Consider the following 13,011-nt stretch of genomic DNA (forward strand, 5'->3'; position numbering starts at 1 on the left):
TGGCAACACCTACAGCGTGCTGACATGAGGAAAGTTTCCAACCGATTTCTCACACACAAACAGCAGTTTACCGGCGCTGCCTGGTTGTGATGCCTCACGTAAGGAGGAGAAATGCGTACCATCACGTTTCCGACTTCGATAAAGGTCGGATTGTAGCCTATCGCGATTGCGGTTTATCGTATCGCGACATTGCTACTCGCTGTGGTCGAGATGCAATGACTGTTAGGAGAATATGGAATCGGTGGGTTCAGGAGAATGATACGGAACGCCGTGCTGGATCCCAACGGCCTCGTATCACTAGCAGTCGAGATGACAGACATCTTATCCGCATGGCTGTAACGGATCGTGCAGCCACGTATCGATCCCTGAGTCAACAGATGGGCACGTTGGAAAGACAACAACCATCTGCACGAACAGTTCGACAACGTTTGCAGCATAAGCTCGGAGACCATGGCTGCGGTTACCCTTGACACTGCATCACAGACAGGAGCGCCTGCGATGGTGTACTCAACGACGAACCTGGGTGCACGAATGGAAAAACGTTATTTTTTCGGATGAATCCAGGTACTGTTTACAGCATTATGAAGGTCGCATCTGTGTTTGGCGACATCGCGGTGAACGCACATTGGAACCGTGTATTCGTCATCACCATACTGGCGTATCACCCATCGTGATGGTATGGGGTGCCATTGGTTACACATCTCGGTCACCTCTTGTTCGAATTGACGGCAGTTTGAACAGTGGAAGTTACATTTCAGATGTGTTAAGACCCGTGGCTCTACCTTTCATTCGATCCCTGCAAAACCCTACATTTCAGCAGGATAACGCACGACCCCATGTTGCAGGTCCTGTACGGGCCTTTCTGGATACAGAAAATGTTCGACTGCCGCCCTGGCCAGCACATTCTCCAGATCTCTCACCAACTGAAAACGTCTGGTCAATGGTGGCCGAGCAAGTGGCTCGTCACAATACGCTAGTCACTACTCTTGGTGAACTGTGGTATCGTGTTGTAGCTGCATGGACAGCTGTACCTGTACACGCCATCCAAGTTCTGTTTGACTCAATGTCCAGGCGTATCAAGGCCATAGGTTGTTGTTCTGGGTACTGATTTCTCAAGATCTATGCACCCAAACTGCGTGAAAATGTAATCACATGTCAGTTCTAGTATAATATATTTGTCCAATGAATACCTGTTTATCATCTGCATTTCTTCTTGGTGTAGCAATTTTAATGGCCAGTGGTGTATTAAGTGGACATTTTAATTTAAATGTTCATCGCAAATTTATTACACTCAAGTCCCTTGTCATTTCATATAATTTAACTCTCCTTCTTACTGTTAATAAAAACAGTTATGGTACACGGCACTGCTGCTAATGACAGCACTTCTGTAGACAAACCGAGATACTACGGTCGCAGGTTCGAATCCTGCCTCGGGCATGGATGTGTGTGATGTCCTTAGGCTAGTTAGGTTTAAGTAGTTCTAAGTTCTAGGGGACTGATGACCACAGATGTTAAGTCCCATAGTGCTCAAAGCCATTTGAACCAAATCGAGATTGCAAAACAATTTGTGTTCTGGGACTGCTTGAAGTTGAACTACAAAATCAAATGAATGAAAAAGGACTTGGGGTCTAATAAACGAAAACGAAGTGAATTAATGCACTGCAAAGATTTACACAATCCACTTGCTATCTGTGAAAAGTTTAATATAAACTGTAACGCTCCCAAGTTAAGCGTTTCGAAACAAATCTAATAAATTACAGTTTCCGTTTTTTAAATTCATTGTTTGCAAGTACTCGTAGGGATATGGAGATCAGCTCCGACTGCCGCTGTACGCAGTCGTTCAGTTTCTACAGCAGAACTTCTCGACCCAGAGGCGTTTGTAGTACTAGCTCAAATTGCTTAGCAAAGCTCTCGTGTGTGGCGGGAGCGCAGCGAGCGACCGGTTGCAGCGATATTACGAGTATGTGGGACGGACGGCTGCGATTCGTCGCTCGTGTGTGAGGCCCTTAAGATAAGTGAGATCCTTGATTTGTTGCTAGACACTTACATGGATTACGGGATTACGAGTACGTAAGTCAACCATGGGACTGAACGGTAGAGGGGGGGGGGGGGGGGGGGGCTTTCTTGGCAGTGTGATGTTCATGTTTTTGTGCAGAAACTGAATGCTGCTATCTTCATAATAATAATGATTACCAATGTTTTTCACACTCATACTTTTTAACTTTGCTTACTTTCACTCTATTATCTCATGTGGTATTATATTTTGGAGTAACTCAGCGCACTCGTCAAGTTGTTAGCCAAAAAAAGGGCGGTCAGACTGACCTGAAGTTCAGATATCTCACAGTTCTGACTCTGCCATCCTCGTACATATCTACATCTACATCCGTACTCTGCGAGCCACATTACGGTATGTAGTGAAGGGTACCTTGAGTACCTCTATCGGTTCTCCCTTCTATTCCAGTCTCGTATTGTTTTTGGAAAGAAATATTGTCGGTATGCCTCTAAAATGGTTCAAATGGCTCTGAGCACTATGCGACTTAACTTCTGAGGTCATCAGTCGCCTAGAACTTAGAACTAATTAAACCTAACTAACCTAAAGACATCACACACATCCATGCCCGAGGCAGGATTCGAACCTGCGACCGTAGCGGTCGCTCGGTTCTAGACTGTAGCGCCTAGAACCGCACGGCCACTCCGGCCGGCTCGGTATGCCTCTGTGTGGGCTCTAATCTCTCTGATTTTATCCTCATGGTCTCTTCGCGATATTTACGTAAGAGACAGCAATATATTGCTTAACTCCACGGTGAAGGTATGTTCTCGAAACTTCAACAAAAGCTCGTACCGAGCTACTGAGCCTCTCTGTCTTGCACTGGAGTTTATCTATCATCCCCACGACGCTTTCGCGATTACTAAATGATCCTGTAACGAAGCGCGCTGCTCTCCGTTGGATCTTCTCTATCTCTTCTATCAACTCTATCTGGTACGGATCCCACACTGCTGAGCAGTATTCAAGCAGTGGGCGAACAAGTGTACTGTAACCTACTTCCTTTGTTTTCGGACTGCATTTCCTTAGGATTCTTCCAATAAATCTCAGTCTGGTATCTGCTTTACCGAAGTTCATTTGGTCATTCCATTTTAAATCACTCCTAATCCCTACTCCCAGATAATTTATGGAATTAACTGCTTCCAGTTGCTGACCTGCTATATTGTAGTTAAATAATAAAGGATTTTTCTTTCTTTACAGATTCTTCTGCGTTTCACTACAATTTTCCATTGTTACAACCTCTTGATATACTACAGCATCATCCGCAAAAAGCCTCAGTGAACTTCCGATGATATCCACAAGGTCATTTATATATATTGTGAATAGCAACGGTCCTACGACACTCCCCTGCGGCACACCTGAAATCACTCTTACTTCGGAAGACTTCTCTCCATTGAGAATGACATGGTGCTTTCTGTTATCTAGGAACTCTTCAATCCAATCACACAATTGGTCTGATAGTCCATATGCTCTTACTTTGTTCATTAAATGACTGTGGGGAACTGTATCCAACGCCTTGCGGAAGTCAAGAAACACGGCATCTACCTGGGAACCCGTCTCTATGACCCTCTGACTCTCGTGGACGAATAGCGCGAGCTGGGTTTCACACGATGGTCTTTTTCGAAACCCATGCCGATTCCTGCAGAGTAGATTTCTAGTCTCCAGAAAAGTCATTATACTCGAACATAATACGTGTTCCAAAATTCTACAACTGATCGACGTTAGAGATACACGTCTATATTCTGCACCTCTGTTCGACGTCCCTTCTTGAAAACAGGGATGACCTATGCCCTTTTACAATCTTTTGGAACGCTACGCTCTTCTAGAGAACTACGGTACACCGCTGCAAGAAGGGGGGAAAGTTCCTTCGCGTAGTCTGCGTAAAATCGAACTGGTATCCCATCAGGTCCAGCGGCCTTTCCTCTTTTGAGCGATTTTAATCGTTTTTCTATCCCCCTGTCATGTATTCCGATATCTACCATTTTGTCATGTGTGCGACAATCTGGAGAAGGAACTACAGTACAGTCTTCCTCTGTGAAACAGCTTTGGAAAAACACATTTAGTAATTCGGCCTTTAGTCTATCATCCTCTGTTTCAGTACCATTTTGGTCACAGAGTGTCTGGACATTTTGTTTTGATCCACTTACCACTTTGACATAAGACCAAAACTTCTTAGGATTTTCTGCCAAGTCAGTACATAGAACTTTACTGTCGAATTCGTTGAACGCCTCTCGCATAGCCCTGCTCACACTATATTTCGCTTCGTGTAATTTTTGTTTGTGTGCAAGGCTTTGGCTATGTTTATGTTTACTGTGACGTTCCCATTGCTTCCGTAGCAGTTTTCTAACTCGTATGTTGTACATACAGGTTGGTCTCAAACACTAAGAAAAGCATGTAAGGGTATTACAGAGTAGGTTGTACTGAAAAATAATTGTTCAGTGAAATTTCGATACGTTGCGCCGTTTCCACGCTAATTAGCACTGAAGTTAGCCAATTAGGCTCTTGCGTGCGAAAATTCAAGCTGCCCGCAAAATGCTATTACTCTCATAGCAAAGATGATAGCGGACGAGACTGCTCCATCTTTGGCTCGGATTCGCTTTTACTACTGTCCCATGTACAATTTTTCATCGCTCTGTTGTTCGATTTTAGGAAACCAAAAGAACCCACGTCTGGCGACTCGATCTCTGGCAGACAGCTTCAATTTGCGTGCGCAACGACCTGATAGGCTAACTTCAACGCTAATTAAGTCAGAAACGGCTCAACGTAGCGAATTTTTTACTTAACAGTTATTTCTCAGTACATTCTACCGCGCAGTACCCTTACAAGCTTTTCGGACAGTTTCTGACCACCCTGTATATTGCATGACTTCTTTTAAACGATTTTCTGAGAAATGATATGGAACGAAACAGTTTACTTTTTCCTGTTTTATCTCATATGAAATGGTTGTTCAAAACCTGCTCCTGTAAAACAATGGTTTAGCTTGGTACATTCTACACTGATGAGCCAAAACGCAAGGAGCACTGTCCACCGCCAATGTCAATGCTGCCTGATGGCATTGCTGGTTCGTGATGCGCCACGGCAAGTACCGGGTGATCAAAAAGTCAGTATAAATTTGAAAACTTAATAAACCAAGGAATAATGTTGAAAGAGAGGTAAAAATTGACACACATGCTTGGAATGACATGGGGTTTTATGAGAACAAAAAAAAGTATTGCTGGACGCGTGAAAGATCTCTTGCGCGCGTCGTTTGGTGATGATCGTGTGCTCAGCCGCCACTTTCGTCATGCTTGGCCTCCCAGGTCCCCAGACCTCAGTCCGTGTGATTATTGTCTTTGGGGTTACCTGAAGTCGCAAGTGTATCGTGATCGACCGACATCTCTAGGGATACTGAAAGATAACATCCGACGCCAATGCCTCACCATAACTCCGGACATGCTTTACGGTGCTGTTCACAACATTATTCCTCGACTACAGCTATTGTTGAGGAATGGTGGTGGACTTATTGAGCATTTCCTGTAAAGAACATCATCTTTGCATTGTCTTACTTTGTTATGCTAATTATTGCTATTCTGATCAGATGAAGCGCCATCTGTCTGACATTTTCTGAACGTTTGTATTTTTTATGGTTGTAATAAAACCCCATTTCATTCCAAGCATTTGTGTCAATTTGTACCTCTCTATGTACATTATTCCGCGATTTGTTCAGATTTCAAATTTATACTGACTTTTTGATCACCCGGAACATCCGGAAAAAAAACACATCTTGAAGGAGGTATCCGAATGATGGAAATCTGTAGATGTGATGTACATGTACAGGGCAACAAACGATTACACTTTTAGAAAAATTGGATGATTTATTCAGGATTACAAGCTACACAAATTGAGCAAGTTAGTGACGAGTTATCCCATCTCTGGCTCTTAAGCAAGCAATTTTTTTGGCATGGCATTGATTCACAGACAGATATTTCTGTCCAATTGGCACGTTAGATCTTCAAAATCGCGAGTTAGTTGCTTTCTCCAAACGTTCTCAATTGGCGAGGGACCCGGCAAACTTGCTGGCCAGCGTAGGGGTTGACAAACACGAAGTCAAGCAGTAGACACTCTTGCCGCGGGCGAGGAGGGGGGGGGGGGCAATATGTAGCTGAAATGTAAGCTCAGGATTGCTTGCCTTGAAGGAAACAAAACGGGGTGCAGAATATAGTCAACGCACGGCTGTGCCGTAGGGACGCCTGAATGACAACCAAAGGAGTTCTGCTGTGAAATAAAATGGCACCCCAGACCATCACCCTTGGTCGTCGGGCCATATTTTTTTATTCCACAGGAACAGTAACAAAAATGTCTAGCTTACAATAATAATAAATAATGTCGTGTGACGAGGTCCTCCCGTCGGGTAGACCGCTCGCCTGGTGCAAGTCTTTCGATTTGACGCCACTTCGGCGACTTGCGCGTCGATGGGGATGAAATGGTGATGATTAGGACAACACAACACCCAGTCCCTGAGCGGAGAAAATCTCCATCCCAGCCGGGAATCGAACCCAGGCCCTTAGGATTGACGTTCTGTCGTGCTGACCACTTTTTTTTCTTTTTTTCTTTTTTTTTTTTTTAATCTGATTTTGTTCGTTTTCGTTCGTTTCATCTGCTCGGTGCGGACGTCGCAAGACACCCGTTTCAGTTCGTCGTTGATCCATTAACTCAGTTTTTTTTTATTACAGAGGGCAGCTAACCCTCTGACCGAACACGCTGAGCTACCGTGCCGGCACCACTCAGCTACCGGAGGCGGACTAGCTTACAATGAAATGACATAAGTAAGGTGACATATAATTGTAGTCACTCATTACAGCATTCATAGAATGAGAAATGATATTCAGTATTTAGCGGTAGCACACATTTAGCATCTTCACTGTCGCCTTCAACTGGTTTCAGTTCGACATGCACATTTTCTTCTTCTGCAGCCTGAGGTCCCTCCTCATCATTTCTCAGACCCAAATTAATCATTCAGTAATTCCTTGATGTGTGTTCCTAAGTCTCCTCCAGCGTAAATTATGTGGACAGGAGTGCAGTCCCGAGCAGCAACACGACGAAGTCCTTCACTGCCGTGTTATTTTTTGTCAGCTTCAGCCTTCTGAACGCATCCTTAGGGAGTTCAAGATCTTCCTTTATAACAGACACCAGATGTTTGCTGTCTTGTAACTACAGCACTACTGATTTATTTTTCATGTGTGACTTGCAGGTGAGGTTAGCGTCGGGAAAGCGCCGCAGAAGCAGTGGGGCCTTTCATTCCACTGCTAGTGCTTCGCGGACCAACCCCATCCCCTCTCCGCGAGGAATCCACGTTTCCTTAACCTAGACGCATTCTGTTGGAGACAATTCGGAGAATATTACCATATTTTTATTGTGGTTCGGATACTTAAGTGTTTCTCCGAATTCAGTTTCCATAGACATTTTGTATTCAGTGTGTTCATCACTCCCAGTATTGTCAAAAACGTATATTTGCCCATTAACCAAATCACTGCGTTATTTTTTGCCTGAGGGTAGCAACTTTCTTCTGGTCTGAAGAAAATGTTGGTCGGGACATTGATGCTGTAGTTTTTGTTATTTAAGCAATTTTCTCCCTGGCCCATCTCCAGCTGATTATCCGACCTCCACATGTGTACCGATGAGGTACACTATCAACGAGGCTGCATTTGCTGCAGAGGTTAGTATCACTTAAACCGATGGCAAAGAGACGCTCATTAGTGCTGATGATTTTGTTGACTACCTTATAGCACGCAGAAACTTCCTGGAAGATTAAAACTGTGTGCCGGACCGAGACTCAAACTCGGGACCTTTGCCTTTCGCGGGCAAGTGCTCTACCACCTGAGCTACCCAAGCACGACTCACGACCCGTCCTCACAGCTTCAATTCTGCCGCCGGCACGGTAACTCAGCGTGTTCGGTCAGAGGGTTAGCTGCCCTCCGTAATAAAAAAAACTGAGGTAATGATACAATGAAGGCTTTCACGACCGGATGGTACTGTTGTTGATAATTTTTCCGGGTTATATGGCCGTGGTCCATGGAATACTTCTATTCCTAACGTTTCGTCCAATACTACGTTGGACATCCTCAGAGATATGGCTGGTCCTGTTGAGTCCTGTCGGCAGGACTCAACAGGACCAGCCATACCTCTGAGGATGTCCAACGTAGTATTGGACGAAACGTTAGGAATAGAAGTATTCCATGGACTACGACCATATAACCCGGAAGAATTATCAACAACAACTGAGGTAATGGATCAACGACGAACTGAAACTGGTGTCTTGTGACGTCCGCCCCGAGCAGATACAACGAACGAAAACGAAAAAAAGAGATTAAAAAAAAAAGATGGTAGAACACTTGCCCGTGAAAGGCAAAGGTCCCGAGTTCGAGTCTCGGTCTGGCCCACAATTTTAATCTGCCAGGAAGATTCATATTAGCGCTCACTTCAGTGCAGAGTGAAAACCTCATTCTGTTGTACCACGCTATTGTCGCCTCAGACGAAAGAACATCACTACTGATGTTTTTCCAGGCTACATTCCATGCTATTCCAGCATATTTAGTTTCTATGTTATTTTTCCTTTCACGTTTCCGTTTTTCAGCTAAAATCCCCTTTGCTGTAACGTTTTTGGAGTTTAAAAGCTTTTTGATGAGGTAGCTTAGTTCAAGATAAAACTTCCTAATACGTTTTAGTTTAAAACTTATTTTTTGTATGGTTATCGGCGGCTCTACACTTTATGGCCTGACAATGTCCTGTAGTTTTGCTGTAATGCACCCTGGATCGTTACACATTGTGCTCCATGTTCGTTTGACATACAACGCCATCGCTTCAGACTTGATGTCGATTAGTCCCATTCCTCAGTTGCTTGGATCCAACACTGCAGTCTTCACGAGCACTCGAAACAATTCCCCTTTCCATAAAAACTTTGCTATGGTGGACATGATCGTCTTCGCCGCCAATGATGGGATGGGGAGAACCTGAGCTATGTAGTAGGTCTCGAATAAAATATACGTGTTGATAAACAGTATTCTCGGGAACTGGTCTACGCTACGTTGACAGTTTTCAATCAAAGCTTCCTTGATTTTTCTTGCCACCTCCCGCCAATTTATTGCTATCACTTTTAAAAGGGAAGTTGTCAATGCTATTCCAAGAGCCTTGTATTCACTAACATGGTTCGCCCACTCAATGCCCGAGTTAGCAAGCCGCTTTATATTTAGAAATTTACTTTTCTTTTCATTTACCCTCGCTCCTGATACGGAACAATATTTTGCAAGTACCATCTCTAGTTGTATCCCATCAGCCTGGTCTCTGATGATTACGTCTCCATGGTCCGCGTAAGCACCTACATCTACATCTACATCTACATTTATACTCCGCAAGCCAACCAACGGTGTGTGGCGGAGGGCACTTTACGTGCCACTGTCATTACCTCCCTTTCCTGTTCCAGTCGCGTGTGGTTCGCGGGAAGAACGACTGCCGGAAAGCCTCCGCGCGCCGTCGAATCTCTCTAATTTTACATTCGTGATCTCCTCGCGAGGTATAAGTAGGGGGAAGCAATATATTCGATACCTCATCCAGAAACGCACCCTCTCGAAACCTGGACAGCAAGCTACACCGCGATGCAGAGCGCCTCTCTTGCAGAGTCTGCCACTTGAGTTTGCTAAACATCTCCGTATCTCTATCACGCTTACCAAATAACCCTGTGACGAAACGCGCCGCTCTACTTTGGATCTTCTCTATCTCCTCTGTCAACCCGACCTGTTACGGATCCCACACTGATGAGCAATACTCAAGTATAGGTCGAACGAGTGTTTTGTAAGCCACCTCCTTTGTTGATGGACTACATTTTCTAAGGACTCTCCCAATGAATCTCAACCTGGCACCCGCCTTACCAACAATTAATTTTTATATGATCATTCCACTTCAAATCGTTCCGCACGCATACTCCCAGATATTTTACAGAAGTAACTGCTACCAGTGTTTGTTCCGCTATCATATAATCATACAATAAAGGATCCTTCTTTCTATGTATTCGCAATACATTACATTTGTCTATGTTAAGGGTCAGTTGCCACTCCCTGCACCAAGTGCCTATCCGCCTATCGGCCTGTATGGCAGACAACAGGCAGGTTTGCGTCCCACCACTGTCTGGGGTGTCTCCATACACGTCTCCACCGGTAATCGGAACTCAGAAGCAGGACTCATTACTTAAGACAATTCCACTCCAGTCAGTGACATTCCGGGCCGAGCACATGACTAGAGACGCCCTAGATGGATACCAACCTGACTGTCGCCTGCATTACCGTTCAAGGAACAAAGACCGTGACATCGATCTGTTGTAGAATTTTAGAACATGTTTTTTGCTCGCGTATCATGTCATTTCTGGAAACCCAGGATCTACTCTGTAGGAATCAACATGGATTCCGGAAACAGCGATCGTGTGAAACCCAATTCGCTTTATTTGTTCATGAGACCCAGAAAATATTAGATACAGGCTCCCAGGTAGATGCCATTTTCCTTGACTTCCGGAAGGCGTTCGATACAGTTCCACACTGTCGCCTGATAAACAAAGTAAGAGCCTACGGAACATCAGACCAGCTGTGTGGCTGGATTGAAGAGTTTTTTGCAAACAGAACACAGCATGTTGTTCTCAATGGAGAGATGTCTACAGACGTTAAAGTAACCTCTGGCGTGCCACAGGGGAGTGTTATGGGACCATTGCTTTTCACAATATATATAAATGACCTAGTAGATAGTGTCGGAAGTTCCATGCGGCTTTTCGCGGATGATGCTGTAGTATACTCAGAAGTTGCAGCATTAGAAAATTGTAGCGAAATGCAGGAAGATCTGCAGCGGATAGGCACTTGGTGCAGGGAGTGGCAACTGACCCTTAACATAGACAAATGTAATGTATTGCGAATACATAGAAAGAAGGATCCTTTATTGTATGATTATATGATAGCGGAACAAACACTGGTAGCAGTTACTTCTGTAAAATATCTGGGAGTATGCGTGCGGAACGATTTGAAGTGGAATGATCATATAAAATTAATTGTTGGTAAGGCGGGTACCAAGTTGAGATTCATTGGGAGAGTCCTTAGAAAATGTAGTCCATCAACAAAGGAGGTGGCTTACAAAACACTCGTTCGACCTATACTTGAGTATTGCTCATCAGTGTGGGATCCGTACCAGATCGGTCTGACGGAGGAGATAGAGAAGATCCAAAGAAGAGCGGCGCGTTTCGTCACATGGTTATTTGGTAACCGTGATAGCGTTACGGAGATGTTTAATAAACTCAAGTGGCAGACTCTGCAAGAGAGGCACTCTGCATCGCGGTGTAGCTTGCTCGCCAGGTTTCGAGAGGGTGCGTTTCTGGATGAGGTATCGAATATCTTGCTTTCCCCTACTTATACCTCCCGAGGAGATCACGAATGTAAAATTAGAGAGATTAGAGCGCGCACGGAGGCTTTCAGACAGTCGTTCTTCCCGCGAACCATACGCGACTGGAACAGGAAAGGGAGGTAATGACAGTGGCACGTAAAGTGCCCTCCGCCACACACCGTTGGGTGACTTGCGGAGTATCAATGTAGATGTAGATGTACCCAGGAGTGACGGTGAAGGATGCCCTCTCATTCCATAGCAGGACACCCTTTGGTTGTCATCAACTACACTCTCATGGCACAGAGGTACGAGGGGGGACCCAAAAGAACCCGGACTGTTGTCATATAAAATTTATTGATGAACCTTTTTACAAAATTACTTCAGTCACCTTCAAAATACTCTCTATTATATGCGATGCACATGTCAAGTCTCTTTTCCTACTGTTGGAAGCATGTTTGGAAAATCTTCTAGTTTGATATTGTCCAGTGCCCTTTGCGAAGCTGTTTTTACCGCCTCCACATCGTCATAACGCTCCCCTTTTAGCGTTTTTTTCATTCGTGGCTAGGTCCGGCGAATACGGATCGTGGGGAACGACAGACCACCTCTGAGGTGCCAAACAGTGGGTCACTCGTAAGGCCGTGTGTGCTGGAGCGTTGTCGTGATGCAGAAACCAGTCACCTGATCGCCAAAGTTCCGGGCGTTTCCTCCTCACATCCTCTCGCAGACGCCTTAAAACATCCGAGTAAAAGTGTTGGTTAACAGTCTGGCCAGGGGGTACGAATCCTGATGCACAATTCCACGAACATCAAAGAAGACAATGATCATCGTCTTCACATGTGACCTCACTCGCCACGCTTTTTTTTTGGTCTGGGAGAGTTGGGAGTCCTCCACTGGCTCGACGCTTGCTCGGTTTCTGGGTCATACCCGTAACACCAACTCTCATCCCCTGTAATGACTTTGTTCAAGAACTTTGGATCACGTGCAATCTCTGTTTTAAAGTCCTGACACACATTCACGCAGATGGCTTTTTGCTCTTGTGTGAGAAGGCGCGGAACAAATTTAGCAGCAACACGTCTCATGTGCAAATCCTCACTCAAAATCCGCTGGCACGAGCTCCAACTGATTCCCGTCTCTGTTGAAATTTGGTCGATCGTTTGGCGACTGTCCTCGTTGATCTTTTGGCGGACCTTTTCAATGTTCTCATTTCGCGATGTTGAAGGGCGTCCAGAACGAGCTTGGTCTTCAACACACATCTCACCACGTTTAAAGCGCCCAAACCACTCGAAAACCTGTGTGCGGCTCATAGCGTCCACCTGGAAAGCTTCCTGAAGCATTTGGTGTGTCTCTGCTGCAGTTTTTTTTAAGCAGGAAACAAAATTTCACACACTCTTTGTTCTTTTAAAGTTGCCATAACCACTCCGCAGAGGTAACCCGCCAACAGTCAGAGAAACACAATACCACACTTGCACGTTCAGCTCTACACTGACGCCGTCTGCACAGCTGTTTCATGAAGGTCTCTACTAACGCCATCTAGCGTGAGAACCCTGCACTACGTCTACGAGTGGCAGTGCCCT

The 13,011-nt window shown here is 45.0% G+C and overlaps 1 protein-coding gene across 1 annotated transcript in view; it reads left to right on the top strand.

Annotated features, from left to right (window-relative positions):
- The window catches only part of LOC124551077 (gastrula zinc finger protein XlCGF7.1-like), a 430,243-nt gene that overhangs the window by 347,017 nt on the left and 70,215 nt on the right, over positions 1 to 13,011 (top strand). The window lies entirely within an intron of this gene.

This window comes from Schistocerca americana, chromosome 9 (assembly GCF_021461395.2).
Source record: "Schistocerca americana isolate TAMUIC-IGC-003095 chromosome 9, iqSchAmer2.1, whole genome shotgun sequence".
NCBI lineage: Eukaryota > Metazoa > Arthropoda > Insecta > Orthoptera > Acrididae > Schistocerca > Schistocerca americana.